Source organism: Ovis canadensis, chromosome 10 (genome assembly GCF_042477335.2).
Source record: "Ovis canadensis isolate MfBH-ARS-UI-01 breed Bighorn chromosome 10, ARS-UI_OviCan_v2, whole genome shotgun sequence".
Classification (NCBI taxonomy): domain Eukaryota; kingdom Metazoa; phylum Chordata; class Mammalia; order Artiodactyla; family Bovidae; genus Ovis; species Ovis canadensis.
The window spans coordinates 31,577,229-31,604,726 of NC_091254.1; the positions used below are offsets into that span (position 1 = coordinate 31,577,229).

At 40.5% G+C, this 27,498-nt stretch overlaps 2 long non-coding RNA genes across 3 annotated transcripts in view; one reads left to right on the forward strand and one right to left on the reverse strand.

The window, feature by feature from the left end:
* The window catches only part of LOC138446483 (uncharacterized), a 167,670-nt gene that overhangs the window by 138,961 nt on the left and 1,211 nt on the right, over positions 1 to 27,498 (forward strand). The window contains exon 2 of the long non-coding RNA XR_011259355.1: positions 19,380 to 19,594. This is a non-coding gene — a long non-coding RNA (uncharacterized lncRNA). The remainder of the gene's footprint in view (positions 1 to 19,379; positions 19,595 to 27,498) is intronic.
* The window catches only part of LOC138446480 (uncharacterized), a 301,137-nt gene that overhangs the window by 7,560 nt on the left and 266,079 nt on the right, over positions 1 to 27,498 (reverse strand). For both annotated transcript variants that reach the window (XR_011259352.1, XR_011259353.1), the window contains exon 2: positions 14,195 to 14,309. This is a non-coding gene — a long non-coding RNA (uncharacterized lncRNA). The remainder of the gene's footprint in view (positions 1 to 14,194; positions 14,310 to 27,498) is intronic.

Consider the following 27,498-nt stretch of genomic DNA (forward strand, 5'->3'; position numbering starts at 1 on the left):
TTAACAGTTAATTGAAGTTGGAATTCTAACCGTAATAATCCTATTAGACTTTGCCTGGGCTTAAACCTTTCAGACTAAAAACTTCTAACAGTTATTTGTGCCTTTAGTTATCATTCCTCGGACATTCATTGGTGCCTCCTCCTCCTTCCGAGCAACCATGAGCGGTACGAGGGACGTAAAGATGGATGTCTGATCTTCTATGAGTCCACAGTCCACACGGACCTGAAACTCAAACATCTAGACCACTATTGCTCCTTGATTTGCATTCATGCCTCTTGGAAAAATCAGAGTAGTTTCTTTTCTATTTATCTATCTTATCATGGGACCTTTGGTCAGCTAAGATTCTGTTGGACCACTGTGCTCTTGATTCAGAGCCTGCGTGGGTGGGTGGGAGGCAGCATCCCTTTCATAAGTCTGCTTTTTGCTGGCATGCAGATACCCTCATTTCACTGGTATAAAACTCTGCACCTGAGGTTAATGTCTGGGCAGACAGACAACGTGTGGATGACTAACATCACCATCTGCATTTGCCTTGTGGGGATCTTACCAGCTGTTGTATATGATCTTGTGAAGCTCTGTGTCCTCAAGGAAAGGCAAAACATAAGAACATAAAATCCTTTTTCACTCTAAAAGGGAATAGAAGTGTGTGGAACCTGGGAGTTGAGGGGAGGGCAAAGTGAACCCCACATTTGTTGCAGCTAGAGTTTGCTTTTGTGTGTGCCAAAGGACTGGAGAGACAAGAGAAATGCATGCAAATTCAGAACATAAAAATCACAGAACTTGCATTTGTCTTTAACTTACGGGAACGCATTGTCACATTGAGTACTCAAACTCCCCACCAAAGTTTCAGAAAAGGAGCATAAACACAGAATTCCTGGGATCTGAAATACAGTCCCAGAGAAGGACATATATTTTTAGATATCCTGATTTATTATAAAAATTCATGAGGAATCTGTGTCTGATTAAATATAAACTAATGCTTTCCCACCAAACTTCTAGAAAACCAGATGCTCTAAGAAAACATAATGCTTGTCTTCAGGCTTACTCCATCATCCATCTTTTATACATGTTCTGACTTGGTTAGAATGGCATTGCATTGAGAAGCAGATCTTGGTGATATAATGGTCTGGCTTACTTTTTCTTTTTCTTTTAAAATGTAAAGGATATTGGTGCTTCAGCTGTCTTCTCTTGACAGTCCATTATTACAGGCTTTCTGGGCTCCCAAGGGCAAAGGGCCTGATGAGGGCAAGACTACCGGCTCAGGTTTGTTTCTCTCCAGGCTCGCCATGGGATGAGGGCTTTGGCAGTTGAGGAAGGCTTTACATGTAGTTCATCTTTGCCTCTCCATCTTGGTGACTGGCATTTATAAGGCTCCAGGATATTGTAAGTGGGCTCCATTCTTAGCTGCAATGCTCTGTTTGGCAAGAAAATCCCCGAAGTCATCCACATTAGGACCAAACCACTGTGAGGTCCTTGAGGCTCCCTCGTGTCAGAGGGGCTTTTGTAGGCCTAATGGAACTCTTCTGAGCTTAAATTTGTTCTTACAGATACAAGGGTTTATAATTGTATCTGTGCAAGGAATTCTTTTTGAACTCAACAGTTTTGTTAATGGAAATTTCATTAGTTAATTTTATGAGAAAATCGGATGAGAATTCAGTATCATTGTTATTAAGTTTACATGTGGCCAATTAAAGAAATGTCCTATAGCTATCTACACAATGCCAAAATATGTTTTAATAAAAATAAAGAGGACACTAATGGGTGATCAAACCCTTTTTTTTTTTGACCATTATATATTATTAAGGAGTATTTACAATTATTGATGCATTTAACACATTGTATTTCAATTTGCTGTGATCTGTTTTCTGATCGTTGGTCAATCAGTAAAGAACAGTTACCGTTTGCAGCTAAACCATGACTCCTGTATGCCAAGGTTCTATTTTAGTAATAGTAAAACTGGCAGAAGTCATGAAAACAAGAACAATTAAGCTAATTACTACCACTTTGGAGAACTTTTTGTGCCAAATGCTAAGCTAAGTTTTTAAACACCTCGTTTATCTTTTCAATAATCCTGTGAGTTAGGTGGGCTTCCCTGCTGGCTCAGTGGTAAAGAATCCGCCTACTGAGGCAGATGTGGTTTCAATTCCTGGGTCGGGAAGATTCCCTAGAGAAGAAAATGGCAACCCACTCCAGTGTCCTTGCCTGGAGAATCCCACGAATCAGGAGCCTGGTAGCAACAGTGCAAGGGTCGCAAAGAGTTGGACACAACCGAGCACACACACAAGACAGGCACTGTTATTTCACAGGATGAAACAGTGAATCAGTTAAGGATTAGTGATATTACATCACCCACCCAGAGTCACAGAATTAGAATGTAAGAGTGGTGATCCCCACCCCGGCCATGTAGCTTCACGTCCTTACACTAACTATGACTTCATACTGCCTTCTAACATGTCAAATTTGTCTTGTTCTTCCTCCTCTCACCTCTGGCACTTATCCCAGTGCTCTGATAGATGCTGCAAAACTTATTTAATTGAATGGAAATAAAAGGTTAATATATTGAATTTAGACATGAATATCCAGGGAACTTCTTCCACCATAGACTATATGCATTAGGCTCACCTGCCAATAAAAAAGATGAAGCAGGAACAAAATCCTGATCATTTGCCTTTCCCCCTTGGAAAAAGCCTGTGTTCAGCTTTGGCCATCATTTCTGATTGCTTTATCTGTTTTCACAGCCAGATGCCCTTACGCTTTCTGGTGAGGATCCCAGTATTCTATCCTGATATTCAGGCATATAATCCAGGCATTTTATGGGATATAGAGCAGTAATGTTAGTAAATTTACTGAGCAAAAGGTACCTTTCTGTTCCCCTGTCAAGAAAAATGATCAAGGAACCTCTCAAAACCATAAGTAATCTTATCAGACTAATTAGTCCCTTCACTCATTCACATACTCCCCTATTCTCTTGGAAACTCTTTCATGCTGTCAACAAATTTTTTAAAGCTTGACATAATTCCTGCCTTCTAGAAGTTCACATGGAATGAGGACAACCAGAAGTAACTAGAGTCCTTATAACAGTGTAAATACTGACATTTGAACACAGTGATACGTTGACCAAGTGTCCTGGTTTGCTCAGGACTCAGGGTTTTCCTTGTTTTCAGGACTTTCATTGCCCAAACTGAGGCAGTCCCTAGCACACTGGAACATTTGTTCACCCTAGATATGGGAATATAGATGAGGAAACCCGTGACGCTTCCTGAAGAGGTTGGAGAAAGTTTCCAGATACAGCTGTAAAGCTGAGATGTCAGGTCAGGCAGATGGGAGGGTAAATTTTTCACTCATCTGGCCCAGTCCACCCACTTCCTATTTTCCAGGAATACCTGGAGGAAGGGATAAGATATGAGATGCTGGACCAGACACTCTTTTCCTAAATACATGAGAGAGAAAGACAGACAGATACAGAGAAGGCAGGCGGGGACTAGAACATAAGCACAAGTTTGGCCTTTCTGAATGAAACCAAGCTCTTTTGAAAGTGATTTCTAAAATTATAAAACCCATCTTACACAGTCCATTCTTTTCTGTAATCAAAGCCTGAGCCACACTGTGGGACAGCTAAAGCTGAATGCTTTTTGGAGTTTTCAATCTGCTGTTTTTCATCCTGCAGATAGCACAGAATGAACAATTCTCGGGAGAGGAAAAGAACAGACTTTTTCTCTGCGAGGTGATGCTGAGTCACTGACCGTGGTTCCCAGGGTGCGGCTGAGTCACAGCTGACTCTCTCATGGGTGACCCAGGCAAGAGCATGGGCTGGAACCTCCGTTGAAGATGGATGCTCTCTGTTCCAGAGGCTGGGCTGAAGCTCTGAAGGCTTGCTATATAAGGGTGGAGTGAAGCTGCCAGAAAACGTAATAATTGAGGTGATTATGAGTGCCTTTTCATTGCCACTGCTTCATGCCAAGTATCTTGGGAAGGAAAAAGTGATGCTTTATGAATAAATGATCACTTAAAATATTTAAGTAGATGACTATAATATACAACTTTAAAATACTTTGCTTTACATGTTTCTTGCAAAGTATGGGAGAAGCTAAGTAGTTTAGACCTCTGGTAGCTTGAAATATATAAATCCTCCTTTAAGAAAGCTCATTTGAACTTACAAGAGTAACAGACAATTTGGGGCTTTCCAGGTAGTTCAGTGGTAAAGGATCCTCCTGCCAATGCAGGACTTAAAAGAGGCAGGTTTGAGCCCTGGGTTAAGAAGATCCCTTGCAGGAGGCAATGACAACCCACTCCAGTATTTGCCTCAAAATCCCATGGACAGAGGAGCCTGGCAAGCTTATAGTCCATGGGGTCTTAAGGAGTCAGGACGACTGAGAGACTGAGCCTGCAAGCAACAGACAAATTAGAAATCATTTAATTATGAGATTTATGATGCTTATTTCAGCAATGTATTGGGAAAAAATGTGATACTGAAAAATGATCTGCTTTGAATTCCCACATTTCCAAAAGGAACTTGAAGTTTACAGAAAACTAAGCCTGGTTGAGAAAGAAAGGCATTTTCTAAATTTCTAAGTCTTCCCTTTGTATAGTAAAATACAAGACTACTGCAAGACAGCAGGAGAGTTTTCCTGTAAATTTGAGCAGATGAAAGGGCACGATCCACCAAAAATAAAGAAAAGAATAATTTGGAGACAATATCCAAATATCTGAGACAATATTGGAGACAATATCAGGGACGAGACTAGGTCCCTGAAAGCGGCCCCACACCTCCAGTCTCCTGAGCCTCAGGCAGTTACATACAACACCCGTGGAACCCCCACCAGGATTCTATTTGATGTTCCATCTTATGTCTCCTGAGGCACCTCTTGGCTGTAAAAGTTCCTCATATTTTCCTTGTTTTTGATGACTTTACCAGTTGTCAGTAGTCCTGGCAGGGTATATTGTAGTGTAATCCTCTATTAGAATTTATCTCAATTTTTAGTATTGTGTTTATTTCTTTGGCTGCTCTGGGCCTTAGTTGTGGCTCACAGAATCTTCAGTCTTCATTGCGGCATGTAGGATCTTAAGTTACAGCATGTGGGATCTAGTTCCCTGGTCAGGGATTAAACCCGGACCCCCCCCCCCCCCGCCCCCGCCTCAGAAGCACAGCGTCTTAGCCACTGGACGCCCAGGGAAGTCCTGATCTCATGCTGTTCTCATGATTAGACTGACATTACAGGGACAGAGATTTAAGAGACAAAATGGTCTTTTCATCACATTATACACAGTGTGCGTTAGGTTTCCCCCCTGTAAAGTAGCCCTGTATTCCCCATCTCCATACTGTACTCTTTGGCAGAGAGTCACTACCTGTAGCCCAAACTTAGGAAGAAGAGAGTTTTTCTTCCCTTCTTGAGTGTGATGTAGCTACATAATTTATTTCTAATTCTGTATGGGAGACTCGTCTCTCCTTTCCCATTTATTAATTTACCACTTGTTTACAGGAGTATGGACTCATGAATATTTACTTTATACTTTGGGTTAGAGCCCACTACTACTTTTTGTTTTGTTGCTAAAACTATTCTTCTTTAGTCATTGGATATCCTTTCCTTTGGCTCCTGTGGTCTTTTGATATACTTCCATCAGTGATGTTGGGTATTTTTTTTTTCTATTTTGTTTTTTTTGGTTTTGGTGGTTGTTATTGTTTTGTTTTGTTTAATAAGCAATTCCTTATTTCTGGACTATAGATGCTCTAGCTTATCTTGTATGTTTCCTGCTCCAGTCTTAAAATTCGTAATTTCTCTGAGGTTCCCTGGTTTCTTCTATTGGAGAAGGATATCGAAAACCAAATTCTGGGTATTGTTACTGCGGTGGTGTTTCCTTTAGATCCTCTCAGCAAAGAGAACAAAGAAGTATAGATGTGTTTGAAAACCGACATTTATATACATATCTGTAAATATTTCTATCTATAATCTCTGTATCTATATTAAATTTAAAATGAGTTCTTACTGATCTCTCTAACTCTAAACCATCCCATGGATCATTCTAGTTTTTGACCTTTGCTTGTCTACATACTCACATGCCAACAGTGAAAGACCTGAGTTTCACCATCTGCCAGCAATTTCCTTATTTGTTCAATTCCTGTGTACAGATATAGTAGTATTGAAATCCTTAAAATTTGTCATCTCATGGAAAATAACTTTATCAACTAGAGTACAGTGCTTTCATTCCATTCCTAAAGCTACTTAAGTCAGCATCTTTTTCCCTCCACCTGCTTCAGTGAGATTATTTCAGATTTCTAATACAACTACATTCCCTTGTTATAGTCTGTGTTCTTTCTGGGATTCTGCCCTTCTATCTGCCTAGCAGAATTTTTAAAACTTGCCTATAAAGGTTCACTCTTCAGTTGTACAGTCCTGCACAGTTGTTTTGTTTGATTGGTTGGTTTTTGTTTTTATTAATAACTTGGCTGTGTTGAATCTCAGTTGTGGCATGTGGGATCCAGTTCTCTGACCAGGGATTGAACCTGGACCTCTGCATTGGAATCATGGGTCTTAGCCACTGGACCACCAAGAAAGTCCTGTCTTAGGGGTTTTGACAAACACACAATGTCATGTACCCACCACTGCAGTATGGCTCAGAATAGCTGCACCACAGTAAAAGTCTCCTGACTCCTATTCATCCCTCCCCTTCCCCAGAATCCCTAGAAACCACTGATCTTCATAACTGTTTCTATAATTTCCTTTTCTTGAATGTCTTATAATTGGAATCATATAGTATACACCTTTTTAGATCATTTCTTTCACTTGTAAGTATGCCTTCAAGATTACTTTGTGTCTCTTTAGGGCTTGATAGCTCATTTCTGTTTATCACTGAGTAATATTCCATAGTATGGATGAATTGTAACTTTTTCATCTAGTCACATGTCAGGACATCTTGACTGCATTCAGTAGTTGGTGATTATGAATAAAGGAACTAAATATTCATGTGCTACCTTCTGTATGGACATAACTCTAATCGCCTAAGTCCCTAGAAGGACAATTGTTGGGTTGTATGGTGAGTCTGTGTTTAGCTCTGTAACGGTATGTCAAATTATTGTCCAAAGTTGCTGTACCCTTTTGCATTCTCACAAGTATGACAGTTCCTATTGCTCTATATCCTTGCCAACAACTGATGCTATTATTTTTTAGTTTAGCCCTTCTAATCGGCTGGTACTAAGATCTCATTTTGGCTTTAACTTGCAATTCCCTAATAACAAATAATATTGAGCATCTTTTCATATGCTTGTTTGCCATTTATGTATCTTGTTTGGTGAGATGTTTATTTAGATCTTTTGTCCAACTTTTAATGTAGTGTTTATGTTCTTATTGAATTTTAAGAATTCTCTGTATATTTTGGACACAAATCCTTTATCAAATAATGTCTAATTTATCTATTTTTTTCTTTTATGAATCATGATTTTGGTATTGTATCTAAACCTAAAGTTACCTAGATTCCCTCTTTTGTTACCATCGAGAAGTTTTAGAGTCCTGAATAGATGGGGGAGCCTGGTGGGCTGCCACCTCTGGGATCACAAAGAGTTGGACACGACTGAAGCGACTTAGCAGCAGCAGCAGAAGTTTTAGAGTCCTGAATAGTAGTCTGTTTTTATTACAACAGCAATCTACCACACTACAAAAATGACTAAAAATAAACACACTGGCATAGCAAGTGTTGGTGAGGATGCGGAGCAACTAACATGTTTTTAAAATACTAGTAGGATTATAAACCAGTGCAACTATTTTGGAAAACTTTGATATCATTAAAGCTAAATATACATTTACCCTATGACCTGGAAATCCTACCGTTGAGAAATAATTGTATCTACAAAAAATGTACTCATATGAGAATGTTTTTGGCTTTAATCATGAAAGTAAAAAACTAGAAACAACTCAAATGTGTGTCTACAGAATAATGGATAAAAAAGTTATGAAAGTCATACAATGAAATAATATCTAGCAAGAAAAAAAAGGACAAAGTCTTGCTAATTTCAACAACCTGGGCAAATCTCACAGATACTATTACTGTGTTTTAAGAAACCAGACATAAAAGAATATGTATGGGGTGATTTGATTTATAGGATGAACAGCTGCCCTGATTTTAGCACTGAAAAGTCCACATGCAGGAAACCCCTCAGAATCAGGCAAATTAGAGCGGCTAGTCATGGTATGTTCAGATGAAGTTTAATAAGAAGCATAATTAATCCGTGTTTATAGAAGCTAGAAGAGAAGTTACCTCTGGGTTGCATATTGAATAGAAAAAGGCAATAAGGATCTTTCTGGACTCGAGAAACTATGTCTTGAGCTAGATGATGTCTACAGGTTTTATATATATAACAATTCCTTAGCTATACATTTTCCTTTCCTTTTTTTTGTTTTTTTTTTTAGGGTATAGTTGCTTTACAATTTTGTATTGGTTTTTGCTGTCCAATAAGTGAATAGGTGAATGAGTTATACATATATGCATATATATATCCCTTCCCTCTTGGAGCTCCCTGCCACCACCCCTGCAACCCCATCAGCCTGGGTCGTCACAGAGCACTGAGTGGAGCTATACAGCAGCTGCCCACTAGCTGGCTATTTTACGCCTGGGAGTGCATATATGGCAATGCTGCTGTCTCAGTTCGCCCTGCGCTCCCCTTCCCCCACTGCATCCATGAGTCTGTGGAGTCTCCACGAGTGGGAGTCTCCGTCTGTGCCTCTGATCCTGCCATTTTTCTAGATCATATCTATATGTGTTAATATACAATATTTGCTTTCATCTTTTGACTTCACAATATTACTCAGCCATAAAAAGGAATGAAATGAGGTCTTCTGTAGAGAGGTGGATGACCCAGAGTCCGTCATACAAATTAGCTGTACATTTAATGGTAGTTTATACATGTAACTATATAAATATTAAACCTCAATAATTTTTTTAAAATGACCCTTCTGTACTTACTGGCTATGTGATCTTAGCTATTTCTTTAAAACACTCTGAGTTTAGCTCTCTCATATGTAAAGTGAAGATAATAGTAATTATCTCCATGGCTATTGTGAGCTAATATTTATAAAGTGTGTGTGCTCAGTTGCTAAGTTGTATCTGACTCTTGACAACCCCGTGGATTTTAGCCTGCCAGGCCCCTCTGTCCATGGGATTCTCCAGCCAAGAATATTGGAGTGGGCTGCCATTTCCTACTCCAGAGCATCTTCCTGACCCAGGGATCAAACCTGTGACTTTTGCGCCTCCTGCATTGGCAGCTGAGTTCTTTAACAATGCTCCACATGAGAGGCCCCCAAAAGAGTCTAAAGTGCTTACCATATATTAATTCAGTTCAGTAGCACAGTCGTGTCCAACTATTAGCGACCCTATGGACTGCAGCATGCCACACTTCCCTGTCCATCACCAACTCCAGGAGCTCGCTCAAACTCATGTCCATTGAGTCAGTGATGCCATCCAACTGTCTCATCTTCTGATGTCCCCTTCTCCTGCCATCAATCTTTCCTAGCATCAGGGTCCTTTCCAATGAGTCAGTTCTTCGCATCAGGTGGCCAGAGTATTGGAGCTTCAGTCAGCATCAGTCATTCCAATGAATATTCAGGCTGATTTCCTTTAGGATTGACTGGTTAGATCTTCTTACAGGCCAAGGGACTCTCAAGAGTCTTCTCCAACACCACAGTTCAAAAGCACCAATTCTTTGGTACTCAGCTTTTTTTATGGTCCAACTCTCACATCCATGCATGACTATTGGAAAAACCATAGCTTTGACTAAATGGACCTTTGTTGGCAAAGTAATGTCTCTGCTTTTTAATATCTGTCTAGGTTAGTCTTGGGGCTTCCCTGATAGCTCAGTTGGTAAAGAATCTGCCTGCAATTCAGGAGACTCCAGTTTGATTCCTGGGTTGGAAAGATCTACTGGAGAAGGGACAGGCTACCCACTCCAGTATTCTTGGGCTTCCCTTGTGGCTCAACTGGTAACGAAACTGCCTGCAATGCAGGAGACCTGGGTTCGATCCCTGGGTTGGGAAGATCTCCTGGAGAAGGAGCTACCCACTCCAGTATTCTGACCTGGAGAATTCCATGGACTGTATAGTCAATGGGGTTGCAAAGAGTTGGACAAGACTGAGTGACTTTCACGTTCAGGTTAGTCATAGCTTTTCTTCCAAAGAGCAAGTGTCTTTTAATTTCATGGCTGCAGTCACCCTCTGATTTTGGAGCCCAGGAAAATAAAGTCTGTCACTGTCTCTATTGTTTCCCCATCTATTTGCCATGAAGTAATAGGACTGGATGCCGTGATTTTGCTTTTGAGTTTTAAGCCAGATTTTTCACTCCACTCTTTCACCTTCATCAAGAGGCTCTTCAGTTCCTCTTCACTTTCTGCCATAAGGGTGGTGTCATCTGCATATCTGAGGTTATTGATATTTCTCCGTGCAATCTTGATTCCAGCTTGTGCTTCATTCAGCCCAACATTTTGCATGATGTACCCCATATATAAGTTAAATAAGCAGGGTGACATTACACAGCCTTGACATACTCCTCTCCTAATTTGGGGCCGGCCAGTCCATTGTTCCATGTCTGATTCTAACTGTTCCTTCTTGATCTGCATAAAGATTTCTCAGGAGGCAGGTAAAGCGGTTTGTTATTCCCATCTCTTTAAGAATTTTCCAGTTTGTTGTAATCCACACAAAGGATTTAGTGTAGTCAATGAAGCAGAAATCAATGTTTTTCTGGAATTGTCTTGCTTTTTCTATGATCCAACAGATGTTGGCAATTTGATCTCTGTTTGCTCTGCCTTTTCTAAATCCAGCGTGAACATCTGGAAGTTCTCAGTTCATATACTGTTGAAGCCTGGTCTGGAGAACTTTGAGCATTACTTTGCTAGCGTGTGAGATGAGTGCACTCGTGCAGTTCTTTGAGCATTCTTTGGCATTGCCTTTCTTTAGGATGGGAATGAAAACTGACCTTTTCCAGTCCCATAGCCACTGCTGAGTTTTCCAAATTTGCTGGCATATTGACTTCAGGACTTTTACAACATCATCTTTTAGGATATGAAATAGCTCAGCTGGAATTTCATCACCTCTACTAACTTTGTTCATAGTGATGCTTCCTAAGGACCACTTGACTTTGCACTCCAGGGTGTGTATCTCTAGGTGAGTGATCACACAATTGTGTTTACCTGGGTCAAGAAGACCTTTCTTGTATAGTTCTGTGTATTCTTGCCACCTCTTCTTAACATCTTCTGCTTCTGTTAGGACCATACTATTTCTGTCCTTTATTGTGCCCATTTTCACATGAAGTGTTCCCTTGGTATCTCTAAATTTCTTGAAGAGATCTCTAGTCTTTCCCATTCTGTTCTTTTCCTCTATTTCTTTGCCTTGATCACTGAGGAAGGCTTGCTTGCCTCTCCTTGCTATTCTTTGGAACTCTGCATTCAGATGGATATATCTTTCTTTTTCTCCTTTGCCTTTCACTTCTCGTCTTTTCTCAGCTATTTTTAAGGCTTCCTCAGACAACTATTTTGACTTTTTGCATTTCTTATTGGGGATAGTTTTGATCACCACCTCCTCTACAATGTCATGAACCTTCATCTATAGTTCTTCAGGCACTTGATCTATCAGATCTAAACCCTTGAAATCTATTTGTTACTTTCACTGTATAATCGTAAGGGATTTTATTTAGGTCATACCTGAATGGTCTAGTGGTTTTCCCTACTTTCTTCAATTTAAGTCTGAATTTGGCAATAAGGAGTTCATGATCTGTGCCACAGTCAGCTCCTGGTCTTGTTTTTGCTGACTGTATAGAGCTTCTCCTTCTCTGACTGCAAAGAATATAATCAATCTGATTTCGGTATTGACCATCTGGTGATGTCCATGTGTAGAGTCATCTCTTGTGTTGTTGGAAGAGAGTATTTGCAATGACTAGTGTGTTCTCTTGGCAAAACTCTGTTAGCCTTTGTCCTGCTTCATTTTGCATTCCAAGGCCAAACTTGCCTGTTACTCCAGGCATCTCTTGACTACCTACTTTTGCATTTCAGTCCCCTATGATGAAGAGGACATCTTTTTTGGGAATTAGTTCTAGAAGAATTTGTAGGTCGTCACAGAACTGTTCAGCTTCTTTGGCATTAGTGCTTGGAGCATAGACTAGAATTACTGTGATATTGAATACTTTGCTTTGGAAACGAATAGAGATCATTCTGTCATCTTTGGGACTGCACCCAAGTACTGCATTTTGGATTCTTTTGTTGACTGTGAGGGCTACTCCATTTCTTCTAAGGGATTCTTGCCCACAGTAGTAGATACAACAGTCATCTGAATTAAATTTGCCCATTCCAGACATTCAGCTAATACTGGGCTGCTGCTGCTGCTAAGTCACTTCAGTCGTGTCCGACTCTGTGTGACCCCATAGACGGCAGCCCACCAGGCTCCCTCGTCCCTGTCTTTGCAAATCTGAGGCTAAATGCTTTTCCTAAGGGAAGGTTTTCTGTTTCCAGAACTTCACTTAGAACTATCTATGCTTGAGTCATGCAGTAGCTTGTGACAAGTTATTATTTTTTTTAACAACTTTTCTTCTCAGCAATCACCACCTGTGATGAAAACACAGAGCAGGAAGCTACATCCCAGCAGCTAAGAATAATAGCAAGCAGTCCTTTGAACTACTCGGCTGGGGAAAAGGATAAAAAGCTACTGAGTCATCAGAGTGGTTTGCCACATCACGATGTGTCTCCTGCTGTTTTCTCAGGAGATGATGTTGTCTACTTCCTATGAGAAAGACCCAGGAAACTTTTGCTGAACAGTTGGCAATTGGTGTGAGCTCTACTGCAAACATTCTTTTGCTGAAAAGTAGCTCAGAGGTCCTGCTTCAGCAATGTGAAAGCTGGCAGAATGTCTAGACCCCTTCTCTTAGGTCACTTAATGGCTTACGTCATAGCTCTCAGAAGGGACCCTCTTACAACACCAAGAGTCCATTGATTCCAAGCGCTGAGCAGTTATATCCTGATGCTTGCCAATCCCGAACTCTGTTATCCCCGTTTCATTCATCTGCTTTAGTGCTTTTACAGAATGAAATATTCAGGTTTCTATTCAGTTGAATTTCTGAGTATCTGGAAAGTTGATCAATCTGACTAGGAAATCTTGCGATGTTTAGTGACAGCTTGGCAGAGGTTCAGGAATACTGCATGTCCCTGCCATTTGTACAGAACAATATTCTGTTTGGGCCTCCCAGGCGGCTCAGTGGTAAAGAATCCACCTGCCATTGCAGGAGATATGGGAGCTGTGGATTCGATTCCCAGGTAAGGAAAATTCCTTTAAAAAGGAAATGGTAACCTGTTCCAGTATTCTTGCCTGAGAAATCCCATGGAGAGAAGAGTCTGGTGGCCTACAGTCCATGGGGTCACAAAGGGTCAGACATAACTGAGCACACAGCACAATATTCTGAGTCCCTGTTTTTCTCTCTTTGCGTAGATTTCTGGCAAAATTTCACAGTATAAGCAAATAAATAAAAATACATACTTTAAGGAGCTCTTGTGAGTGGGGTTTTATGGAAATCAGATATATTCAGAAGAGCCTGGCAGGGTGTATGCTGTTTACAATGAGGATAATTCTAGTTCCCATGAAAAGGTATGGACTTAAAAACCTAAATTTTAATTGAGGTCCACTCTATAAAGCTGTGAAGCCTTGGACAAGTTAATCTAGACTTTATGCATCTGAAAATTTGGAATAATAAATAATACCTGCCCCTCAAGATAATTGTAAAGCATTTATAAAATCATGTGTGAAAGAAGCTAGCACACTTTTCTTTTTTAAATTTACTGTATTGAAGTATAGTTGATTTATAATAATGTGTTAGTTTCTGCTGTATAGCAAAGTGACTCAGTTACACATATATATGCCTTTTTATATTTTTCCATTATGATTTCTTATAGGATACTGAATATAGTTCCCTATGCTATACAATAGGACCTTATTGTTTATTCATTCTATATATAATATTAATAGTTTGCATCTGATAGTTCCAAATTCCTAATCTAATCCCACTTGCAACTACAAGTCTGTTCTGTTTATCTGCAGTATGGTTTTCTTAGTAACTGCTTCATTTATGGCAGATTTGTGGTATTCGTCTCCACTCGAATGATTACTCAGAGCTCAGGAGGTCCACTTAGAGCAGACAATGAAGACAGGAATCAGAATGATAATATCCCTACCTCATTCACACAAACCAGTCCAGACATATATACACAGGTTTTCAGCCCATGCTAATGTCTCCACCGCTCTTCTGTGTTTTGAACTTGATCCAGTGCTCTGCCACTGGGAAGGAATCTGTAATAACAAATGCATGAAAAGCCCATGAGAAATGTTAAATAACAAAGCCACTAACTGCCTCAAGGAATTAGCTGATCCTTGCTTGTTTCTGGGAAAATCAATAGTGTCTTGCCAGGTTTCCTAAGTGAAGCCTTACAGAGTACTGAGGATGTTAAGATGTTAAGGTCTAGGCTTCTTTTTTTAATTTCTTTTTTCTGCCTTTGTATCCTATGTCTGAAGAAGAAATTCTACAGATTAGCAGTGTCAGCCCAGAGCAAGAATGGTATGTACATTGTGTTGAAATGAATTTCTAATTCATTTCATACAAAGGCTCAGCCAGTTTTATAGGTTTTTTTTTTTTTTGATAGTTTGAATTCTACTTGTAGCATTTAATCTATTCATTTGATGCTGGGGATGATATACAAATTTGGCTTTATTAAAACTTGTTGCTTGAATTGGAAACAAACTGGAGGATTTATGGCCTCTGTCAACTTGCTTTTTTTAGAACATCCACTAGCAGAGTGATTTCAGTGGCCAGCATCATTGTTCTCTCTCTTTCTCGGGATGGGGGTTGAGGTGGGGGAGAGTTTAGAACTTAGAAGCAGAATTTATGGCAGGATTTCAGGAAGTTAGAATCCTGAGGACAACCCTCCGTATCGTCCATGATGCCTGAGAGTCTATAATTAAAGTCCAATTCTTTCACTTAAGACTTTGTTTCTTGGTGAATAAGCAAATCTCTTCTACTGGCACCTCTGTTCTATTCCAGGGTTCTGGAAAACCCTCTTTTCTCAGGGGATGTTGAGTGTCATGGAGAATAATGTAAGTGGCTGCTACATCACTGGAAACCCAAGTTAGCAGCTCTCTGGAGAAAGAGCAATCTGCCTTCTTCCAACCTAGCTCCTGAGTATCTTAGTTTTCTTTCTAAGCAGGACTTACAAGTATTGGCCAGTAGCTTGCTCGCTCGCTCTCGCTCTCGCTCTCTCTCTCTCTGGAGCCCAGAAAGCAGTTATCTTGTTATATTAGTCATATTCTTCCCTCATGAGACTTGGTTTGGCCCATGAACCTAGTCAAAACAGCCACCCAGCTTTTGCCCAAGGAGTCTCCTGGCTTCTGTTACTGCTTCCTCCACACCCACGCCATGACAATACTGCTTTCATAAAGTAACATAGACAGTTCCCTCATAGCTCAGTTGGTAAAGAGTCTGCCTGCAATGCAGGAGACCCGGTTTGATTCCTGGGTCGAGATGGAATCCCCTGGAGAAGGAAAAGGCTATCCACTCCAGTATTCTTGGGCTTCCCTTGTGGCTCAGCTGGTAAAGTATCTGCCTGCCTCCAATGTGGGAGACCTGGGTTTGATCCCTAGGTTGGGAAGATCCCCTGGAGAAGGAAAAGGCTACCCACTCCAGTATTCTGGCCTGGAGAATTCCATGGACTGTATAGTCCAAGGGGCTGCAAAGAGTCGGACACGACTGAGTGACTTAGAACAAAAACAAAGTAACACAGACAATGGACTCTGCACAGTCTAGATGTCTAGATGTCTACACAGTCTAGATCCAAGCAAGCGCTTGGATTCTACCTAGTCAGATTCCCAGGCTCTGTTTGAGGTTAGAGAAAAGAAGTTGTCTTGGTAGAATTGAAGAAAAGGAGATAATACTCCTGGTCAAGAGAGTAATATTGAATATTTCAGTGTGGCTGGTGTCCTGGTAGAAAGAATATAAATGAGGTATGCTTTGGGGGATACAAGTGGCAGGAAATAGTTAGAAAAGAAGACTGAAGTCTTACTATGTAGTGTACAACTTTAAGAAACTTGCTTAATTTTTACAGGTGAGGGATTGTCAAAGTGCTTTGCTTGTCCATCGGTTCAATATTTCAGGAATCCTTTATTCAATAGTGTAGGGTATCTACCTATAAAATAGAACTTCTGTGGATAACTTAAGAGAAAGAAATGAACAAATTCCTACTCTTTCTCCCCTTATTGGTCCATAAACTTCCTCCATGGAATGCTATGGTTCCAATAGTTTGAATTGGTGGAGAGCTACTGAATAGCCATCACCTGGGAAAGATCATAATTATTTTATGCTTTAGGACGATCACTCCAATAGATCCAAGGAGGAAGAATTGAAATTGAGAGAAGCTGGAGAAAGGGAGGTTGGCTGGAAGCCTATTACAGTGCTTCACTGCTGACAGGATAATAAGGGCATGGACCAACACAGGTGAGACAAGGAGTGGGACAGACTGATAGGAGGCTGCAGTGATGCCTGAATTTATGGAGAAGAGAAAGAAGAATCAAGAATTTGTATTCAAGATTGACATCTAGCCGGGCAAGTGGTTGCAGCAGACAATTCAGAGCATCAGGGAAAACAGAAATGTAGGGAATATCAGGATAGATAATCAAATCATATTTGCATATCTTGAGTTTGTGGGACTGGAAGGATATTTAGGTAGAGGTATACAATATATTCTGGAGAAGGAAATGGCAACCCACTCCAGTACTCTTGCCTAGAAAATTCCATGGATGGAAGAGCCTGGTGGGCTACAGTCCATGGGGTCGCAAAGAGTCAGACACGACTAAGTGACTTCACTTTCACTTTCATACAATATATACAGAAAATATGTGTCTGAGATCAAGGAGACAAGTGGTGCTGAAAATACAGTGGTGAGGCTATTGGTAGCTGGACAGGCTGGCCCTCAGACAACATGTAGAGGGAAAATGAAAAAGCAGTAAGGACAGGAGCTTACAGCAAAGGTCCCTAACCTTTTTGGCACCAGGAACCAGTTTCATGGAAGACTGTTTTTCGGTGCACTGGGAGCGGGCAGTGGAGGGATGGCTTCAGGATGATTCAGACCCATTGCATTTATTGGGTACTTTGTTACATCAGCTCCACCTCAGCTCATCAGGCATTAGATCCTGAGGCTGGGGACTCCTGGTCTAGAGCACTCAGCATTTTGAGAGGGTGAGACAGAGAACTGTGACTGTATAGACATGGTGAGAGAAATTGGAGGAGACTCTATTAGTGTAGATCTGATTATTTATTCAAAAGTATTCATTCCCTCCCCACCTTTGCCATGCCTCCCACCACTGCCACTACACTAAATGAGGTATATATAGTCCCTGGCTTAAGCTGATGGATTGTTAGCCAGCATGACAAATAGGACATTGAGCAAAAGCTTTAATTATGCGTGGAATAGCTCTGTTTCTTCTGTTTCTGTCCTCCACCATGAAAACAACGTGGGCCAGATGGTACTAATAGCTAATAGTCATGGATCCCCAAATAAGGAGACACATGGAGCCCAGTCAAACCATAACCCACATGCATCCCTTATGTCATGTGAGCAAGAAATACATACTTGTTGTGTAAGTCATTGATTTTGAGGGTTATTATTGTGACAGCAAAAACTGACCAATATTGCAATATTAAGGGTGTTGTAGGGAGGGAATAGCAAGATAGCATGAAGGAGGAGGAGGGATCAAGAACAGATGTCACACAGTTTGGGAATTGACAGCAGCTAGGGAAACCAGTAAGCTACAAATACGTGAGTACTCATGAGAGGCCTGGTACATATCCAGGAACAGGGCTTGGCCTGAGCTAGACAATGGAGTTTATCTTGGACAATCCCCCTCTTGATTACCCAATCCCTCCCTACTGTCTTCCTATCCCCTTGTCTCTTCAGAAACAATTTTTTTCTTTACTTGGTTACCCATCCTTTGTATTAGGGTCTCCTGGAGAGTCAAAAGACTTTGAGCCTAAATGATGTTCAGATTCTATGAAACAACAGAGGGTGAATACTGGTGACTTTAATCACACATCAAACTTCCCAGAAGGATGTTCTGCCCTTGGTAGAATTCCTGATTACTTAGGCTTCATGGAGTCTTATTTTTTCATATCTGTTTAACATAGTACAAAACCTGAAGGGTTAACCAAGCTGTACACATTTTATCTGATCACACTTTATGAAATGAGTGCTCACATTCTGTAAACAGGGCATGCTGACTTGAAGGCCAATAGCTTGTGCCTTTCTGCAGAGAACAGTGGTTGTAAACTTAAAGTTTAAGGTTTGTATCTGGGCTCAGCAAATCCCTAGATTTATAAATTTAAACATAATACTTAACTCTCTGTACCTCAGTTTGCTTTTTTATGGTGAAAAAGAATAATATCTTTTGCATGTTTTGACAGTAGTTAAATCAGAAAATTGCTGGAGAAGCACTTAGCACAGTGTTTGGTACATAGTTAGCTGTTTGGTACAATGTTAGTTAGCCCTCAATAAATGTTAGCTGTTAATATATTTATATTATTATTATTCCCACTCTGTTTTGAAAATTTACTTTGTCTAAGTAGTGGGAGTCCCAGCTGAACTCTAACCTGGGATTTAGATGTGTTTGGCCATGATCTAGTAGGATGGTTGCCAGGAATCAATTTGAATGAAGGTTTTTAGTGAGATGACAATGAGAAACTTCATTCTGTACTGACAAAATTAGTTGAAGAAGATAGCCTGGCGTCTCTCCCAGAGAGTTGTTCCCTGTCATGGCCCAGTACAGGCCAGCCCGGCCGACCTAATTCTAAGAATTGAAAACTGTTGTGTGGTTTCTCCAGTAGTCATGTATGGATGTGAGAGTTGGACTATAAAGAAAGCTGAGCACCAAAGAATTGATGCTTTTGAACTGTGGTGTTGGAGAAGACTCTTGAGAGTCCCTTGGAACTGCAAGGAGATCCAACCACTCCAACCTAGAGATCAGTCCTAAATATTCATTGGAAGGACTAATGCTGAAGCTGAAACTTCAATACTTGGGCCATCTGATGTGAAGAGCTGAGTCACTTGAAAAGACCCTGATGCTGGGAAAGATTGAAGACAGGAGGAAAAGGGGACGACTGAGGATGAGATGGTTGTAGTATGGCATCACTGACTCCACGGACGTGAGTTTGAGTAAGCTCCGGGAGTTGGTGATGGACAGGGAGGCCTGGCATGCTGCAGTCCATGGGGTCGCGAAGAGTCGGACACGACTGAGTGACTGGACTGAACCGATCCATTGAGAGAGGGGATATACCCTAAATCCGTGTGGCTTCTCATGAGGTGCTCTTTTTTTTCACAGGGAATTCTTCTGGATATGAAGTTAAAATACCCCAGTTGACCTGAGACTCTGACCCAGGCAGTGGGAGGAGCTTTCTCCATCCTTCCGTCTGGAACAGCGGCTCCAACCTAGAGAACAGGCTGCTCGTGTACTCCACACTGACAGCTCCAGGCAGCTCAGGCAACAGCAACCCTGCGATGAATGCAGCCTCCTCCTTGGCGTGACTCGCTGCAGAGGTAAGACTTGCTTCTCAACGGTTCTTGGACAGTGGACATAGAGATGAGGGATCAAAACAGAAGACTATGGGAAGATTATTTGAGAATTATTACAAGTTTCCTCTGAGATAAAAGTGGATAAGTATGATAAGTTGTGTGTTAGTCACTCAGTTGTGTCCAACTCTTTGTGACCTCATGGATTGCAGCCCACCAGAGTCCTCTGTCCCTGGAATTCTCCAGGCAAGAATACTGGAGTGTGTTGCCATTTCCCTCTCCAGGGGATCTCCCTGACCTAGGGATTGAACCAAGTCTCCTGATCACCTTTTAATTTCTAGTCTGGTATAACCTAAGGCCATATAGGACTCATCCTTGGAGCCATGTATTAATAGAGAGAGCTGATCTTAAAAAACAGCTATATTCCCTCCTGGTAGTTTGGTTGGGTTCCTAATATCCCCAAATTTTCCTTCTGTCCCATGGTGTATGTGTGAAATTACATATATAGTGGTTATATCTCTTTATTTCTGGGTCTAAGAATGCATTTTCCTCAGGGGGAAAAATGCTCACTGTAACTTTTATTAGAAGTAGTGCTGAGTATATGGATATAATAAAAGGAGATTTTTCAAAAGCAGCAAGTGTAAGGAACATGAAGGTACAAATTTGGTTTATTGAAGTAAGTTGGAGAGTGGCTTGTAGTGGGTGTAGGCGGATGGGACGGTCACAGAACAAAAGCTGAGGCCATGAAGACAAATTCTGCCAACTTCACAGTTCTGTTCAGACTCTACATTAACTCTCAATTTAAAGAAGTAGGAATATCCATTCTAGTCCAGAGGCACTGTATACTTAACTTGGTTCTTTTATTCAAGTGTTTGGCATGTCTACAGATTGTGTGTGTGCACGGGCATGTGTGTTTGAAGTAACACAATACTAGCTGTTGTAACAGATATACCTGAACAGTAAAACTGTTCAGTGTAACAGAGTGGAGAGCAGGGACATCCTGCTGGACTCAGGCATGTTTAGTTTGTGACTTGAAGGTCACCCTGTGAATGTAGATGTGAAGACGCACCAGTCAGACCCCCTTCAAAGGAGGAGTTGTCTTCAGATGTCCAGTGATCTTACCCAGGGTCACCTTCCAGAGTAGTCCACATTCCAGGCTTGATGGCAGTAGGTATATTAGCCACTTCAGCTCAACAGGAGCTGACCACCAGATGGGGCTGCTTTCGCTTCTAAGATCCCGCGGGGTCAGCCAAAGCTGCCATCAGGTCTGTTTCCTAGCTTGACTTGCCCTCTGCCCGATCCTGCTTTTGCCTTTCCTTCCACAGCTATTTTTCCCTAGGCTTTTCCTATTAAGCAATCCGCTCAGAGTCTGTTTACTGCAGAACCCAACCTGGGAATCTCTGAGGATTAACTTGCAGCCTGCTGAGGGGAGGACAAACAAGGTCACCCAAGGAAGGTTTGATCTGGAAGGGACAAGTATCACTTCCTCTTACATTAGCTAGAACTCAGTCACCCAGTCAAGCTCTCCAGTTTCTCATTTTATAAAGACTCAGGGATACCCACAAATGTTCGATGGCTTACCCAAGATATAGCTCATTCTATAATTCAGATCATTGAATTCCTTGTCCTTCTGAGGAAATAGTATGGTTTTTATTTTTTCCCTTCAGATAATAAGGAGAATGATGTAACTGTCCTTCTGTTTCTTTGTATTTGTTTCAGAAAAACTCAAACACGTTCAGAAAAAAAAAATTATAGCATCTGTGTAACCCCTTACAGAATACATCTCTTTGTTTTATTTTCCTTATGTCATGACCCACTCTTCTAATTTATCTTTGCCTTGGTACAGTATTTTTTTTATTTTTAATTTATATTTTATCATTTTATTGTGTTTCTGCTGTAAATCACCTCAAATTTTTTTTTTTAGAATGGGTCAGAGTACATGTAAATAAGTGAATAAATAAATGCATAGAAGTATGGTTCAGGATTCTTTATACTACAGCATTCTATTACAAAACCCTCTATTACAGTTGGGCATTATTATACAAATATTTCCATCTCATTACAAAATGAATTGACTAAATGTACAGAAGGTCTGGCTTGAACAAAAATTATATGCAGGGCACCTGTTAAAAGCTACTGCCTGTGAAAACTTCTGATTTCCAGATGGGAAATGGCAACATAATTTATAATTTATGATTCATGGAAATGTTCTTTTAAGGATGAGGACCTCTCTGGCAGATAAAGGTTAATCATCCTCCAAGGAATGTTCTTATTTTGGTGGCCATGCATGCTATGTATTGTAATCCTCCATTTCATGGTCAACAAAATTTGGGTTTGGAGAGGTCACTGCTCATGGTTACACGACAAGGAAACAACAGCCCTGTTCTCTTCATCTGTTTTTTTTTTTTTTTTTCATTTAACTCTTTGATTTAGAAACACTGGTCCCAGTACAGGACTTCATTACCACTGTAAAAAGATCATGGTAGCCAGTGTCTATGTATTCCCATTCTAATGCCCTTTGATAAATCTATTGCCCAGGCTTTTCTCTTGAATTATGTCCTGCTGGCACTGGAAACAACTGCGACTCTGGCCGCTTCTTTCTTCTTTCCCCATCATCTTGTGAACATTCGTCCTTCAAAATTCTTCCCCTACTCTGCCCTCTCTAGTGATATCCACCCCTTGGGAAAGTCTTCATGTCTCACTCGTAAGGCAGGCCGTGGGTCTTGTCCAATTCAGCTCTCCAAATTAAAGGAACTTTGTGTATGCGTGCTGCTCCATGATAAGAGCCCCCAAAAGGGTCTCAGGAGGCCCAGCAAGAGGCACAGAGCCTGCCACCTCTATACTTGGATGAGGCCTGCAGATCTCGTCCAAGGCACACTGTTCCCTGACAAGCCTTGATTTATAAAAGCTTCCTTATCTCTCAGGGGTAGCATGCCTTTTCCTGGAATTTGGTCCCTGTGCATTTTAGTTGGTGCCCTTCTGTAGTCATTATATTTAAAGCCGTATGTCTGGGAGACCTCAAATTCCAGCTGGGTTCTGGGAGAGGTGACACACGGCTCTCTTCTCCCAGGAGAGGGACTGCAGCTCTGGCCTCCCCCCGGAAGTCACCCCTTTGGGGTGATTTATAGTTTTCTAAAACTTTTCTTATATGATGTATCAGGTCTACCAGACTTTCAAGGATAACTCACTTCTTCCCAGTGAGGCAGATGCACTTTTCAAGATGATGGCTGTAGTGGCAGTTCCCTAGGTAATTTTATTCCTGTTGAAACAAGTATTATCCATTCATTCATCCATTCCCTTATTATTCATTTATTCAACAAACTTTTTTTGTTTTTGAGTCAGCTGAGTGCCAAGTGCGAGAATGTAAGCTCCATGATAACAGGGCCTTGCCGGTTTAGTTTATAATGATGCCCAACTGTAATGGAAGGGGAGGATGTTGTGATATAAAAAATGCTAAATCATGCTTCCATGTATTTATTTATTCACTTATTTACATACACTCCCCAAGGCTTAATCCCATGGCTATCATGTAAATTTATCAATTAAATTTAGCAAATTCAATATGGTATCTGTTGTGGCAGAGACTACTAGTTGCTTACACCAGCATCATTCTTTCCTTCTTCCTTACCTAACAGAACTCTGATATTGAGCAACGCATGCTGTCACTTACTGTCTCTGCAGCTAGTTATGGCCATCTGGTTTTGTTCAGGCCCATCGTATTCAGATACCGGCAGTGTAATACTACTGGGAAACTGCTCAAAGAGGGCTCAGTTCCTCTGTAAAGAGTTTTGTTTTAAATCCATTTCTTTAACTCCTCTTCTAGCTTGCAACATAGGTTTTTGCCCCCATATTGAGGAGTAATTTATATAGATGGTGTACAAATCTTAATCATATAGGTTATTTGATTTTTCCATGTACATACACTCATGAAACCTTTACCCAGATTAAAATATAAAGTATTTCCAGCACCCTAGAAAGTTCCCTTATGACCATCCTAGTCAGTAATCTTCCCAGAGGTAACCACTATCACCGTGGATTAGTTTTGCCTGATTTTTGAGTTTATATAAGTGGAATCACATAGTCAATCAGGCAAGATCCCATCAGGAGAAAGAAAGCACACCAGTAATTTGAACAGGGAAAAATTAATATAAAGAATTAACGATTAAAAGATAGTTAACCACGAAGATGGGCAAAATAAGATGCTAAGGGTTACAAAGTAGTAAATATAGATGTCAGCTACTACCTCTAGGACTTGGGGTGATTAAGAAAGACACCAGGAATTTAAAGAATGCTCTCCTCTCACCCATGAAATTCAGACCTGGTTGGAGAGAGCTGAGCTCTCAGGGGAGCAGGCAGCCTGCTGGTAGCTGAGAACTTTGCTGGAAGCTATAGGCTAGAACTTGCCCAGACAAGTGGTTTGCCCCTGGTGGAGGACACAGACCTATGTGGGTCTGTGAGGACCACTGATGTTACTACTACCAGGCCACCCCATGCCAATCCGCCAGCTTCCATACATAACCAAAACAGTATCCTGTAACTAGGAAGGGAAGCTCCTTCTGCCTGCTACAGATCTGCAGAACCATTTATTGACAAGCCTAATATTGAATGAACAGGCAAAGGAGAGCATTTATAGGGCCAAGCACCAGTATCACAAAACAGGGGGAAGAAGATTTAGAGCTGAGAGGCAATACATTGATAATCGACACATACAACACATACGCTTTGGTGTTTGTCTTCTTTTACTCATATGGCATGGAGACTGGGTTTGATAGCTGGAGCTCTGGCAGCTACCTGGGACCATGAAGTAACCTTGAGAACAGAGGCTGTACTAGGATGGTGAGTGGGATGTTAGTTTTGTATCTGTGATGACAGTGAAAGAGCTGTCATACCAGCCCAGGACATTTTTTAGTGTGAGAGGAAAAGAATACTTCCCCTTGATTAAATCATGTAATCTTTTCTTTTTTCCTTGATATATGCAGTTGAGTGAAGTGGGTAACTAATATCAAGTGGGTAACCAATATACATACTTCAGTTTGCTTACAATCTTGGTGAGATAATCATATAAGGAAAACTATGATCAGGATGAGAAAGCTACATGGAGGAACTAGAATTGGTTATTTTCGTGCCAGAACCTATGCTAAATATTTGGGTTACTGGTGAGATTCAGATCTTTCTCTTATATTATTTCGTGTCCAAATGTCATATTGGCCCGCCAGATAGATTTTGAGTCTAGGTTATCTGACATCTAGTTTAGTGCTTTCTTTTTCAATAACCCTAAAGTCAACTGGGATCAACTTGCCTCTTAAGAACTAAATATGCTTTTCTAAATATCCAATTTTATGCTCCTATTACTGAAATCTAAAACTTTTCCTGAAATTTCCGTCAATTTAACTGTTCAGGATGAAGAAGGAAAATTTCCCTGGTTGTGTAATGTGTTTAAGTTTCGACAGCTACCTCTGGTTATGATTTGCTTTGTCAATTCATGGATCAGTGTTCTATCTTACTAGTTCATGCACGAATTTTCATACTGTGTCAACTCAGCTATGAAACAGACAATTTATCAGTTTCTACAAAAATATCCATTCACACAAGTCAGTACTTATGTGCAATAATCTTTAGTGAATTATACCCAAACAGTAGAGAGAATAATCTATATTTTTAAATTTTTAATTTTATTAAATCTTTTGAAAATATTTAAATATTTTTAAAATGCTGAAGTGGGAAACAGTAAATAGATGATTCCGTTTTCTATAGGTTGCTGGTCTTTGCTGATTGACAGTCTTACTAGGTCAAATGGGCCCTTTGTAATAAGGTTACAAATTTATTTTCTCAGTTTGTCCTTTTTCTTTTCTTTTAGTGGTTTTTAGCAGGAGTTGAAAAGATTAGATTGAAAAAGTATGACTATTATTTTAAAGTTACAAGAGATCATATTTTAATTAGAAAGACTTCTCATGATTATAAATAATTCTCAGGCTTTTTCCTAGTAACTTTTGGGCTTCCTTCTTGTATGTATGTTTAAATCATTTGGAATTTGATCCATCTGGAATTTATTCTTGTATAGAGTATTAGTTTATACCCAATTTATATTTTTCTAGATGGCAGTCCAGTTATCCCAGTACCTTTTCATTCTTACTATTTTTCCCATTAATTTAAGATACCACTCTTATTACATGAATTTTCCCATTTGTTTGTATTAGTGAGTTCATCAATATCTATTCTTGAACTTTTATCACACTTCTATACCTATTTGACTTATGTTTTAATAATTTACAGGACTACTCTCATTTTTAAGAGTCTTTTTCTTAAAATTTTTATTTTCTGTTGGAGCATACTTGATTCACAATGTGGTGTTAGTTTCAGGTGTACAGCAAAGTGATTCAATTACATTCAGATTCTTTTCCCATTTCAGTTATTACAGAATGCTAAACAGAGTTCACTATGCTACACGGTAGGTCCTTGTTCATTACCTTTTTTTCCCCTCTCTTTTTTCTTTGCTTGTTTATCTTTTCATGCATTTGTAATCACCTTGTCTAGTGCAAGAACAAGATCCTCTTGGTATTTTTATTGGAATCATATGAGAACTACAGATCAACTCTGGAGAACTTACACTCTTTTGACACAAAGTCTTCCCCACACATTGTGCCTCTTCATTTGTCCATAATTTTTTTCTCTTACAAGAGTGTTTTACAGTTTTGTTTCTACAGATCTTATACATTTTATTTTTTCTGTTGATTCTCAAGTATGGAGAGATTTCATATTACCGCTGATTAATAAGTTGACATCTTCTTTAAGGTATCTAGCTCCAGAGTCATCAATGGTGAAGTTAAAATATCCTGTACTCTAAGTTATTGCCTTCTAGTCATACAAACTCACTTTTTGTTCTTCAAACACACCAAATTTCTCCCCTCTTATGACCTCTGCCTTAGCTGTTTCCTTTCCTGAGGATACTTTTGTCTCCAGATTTTACCTTTCTTCTTCTTTCCTTCAGGTGCCGATTTAAAAGCCTCCTTAGATAGACCTTCCTTGACTAACAGTCAAGAAAGTTTCTTTACAGAATTTATCGCATCTGATACTATAAAATCTAATAGGTTTGATGGCAGCAACTTTTTCTATTGTCATTTACGAATGAATCCCTCAGGCCGAGAAAAAATGAGGATTTGTTGAATTAAATTCTACATAGCAGTTCTTGCCTTCATCTCTTATAAATTTTCCCTCATTTTTCCTTTCCCTGACACCACATCTTATTCCTGGTCACCAGCTTCTGGGTTTAGGAAAATATCCTTCTAAGGTAGAGAAAGTTCCTCTGGCTCAACCAAGAGGAAGAGAGGAGGCCTGACATCTGAAGTCACGCTGGAGTCCCTCCACTCTTCCCTCCTAAAGTCCAAATGCTCCTCGTGTCACCTTATCTACAACTAGAGAGGGTGCCTGCCACAGCCTCCTTCCCAGAGTGGGTAGGTTCTTTCATCTTCCCAGACTAAACGGCTTGAGGAAAGGATACAATTTACTGATCTATGTACCTTTGATTGTTCTAGGGGTACTTCACAGGCTCAAAGGAATTACTGCAGGGTCCAGAGACCAGAGAACGGGGACTCACATCACCAGGCTTTTCCTTTTCTCCTCCACGAAGCTTCCTGTCACCCTGTCCCTGCTTAGCCTCAGTCTGTGGAAAGGCTTCTCCAGGGTGCTGGGAAGATGTGGTCTGGCTCCTCAGGGTTGAGTAAATACAACATAAATTGAGCTTCATTTTTAAACGACTTGTTACAGGGGAAAACCTTTATCGTCTTTCATCACATGACCACCCTTGGGCCGATTACCGCATACTCAGGACTTCCCTGGTGGCTCAGACGGTAAAGCGTCCGCCTACAGTGCGGGAGACCTGGGTTCAATCCCTGGGTTGGGAAGATCTCCTGGAGAAGGAAATGGCAACCCAC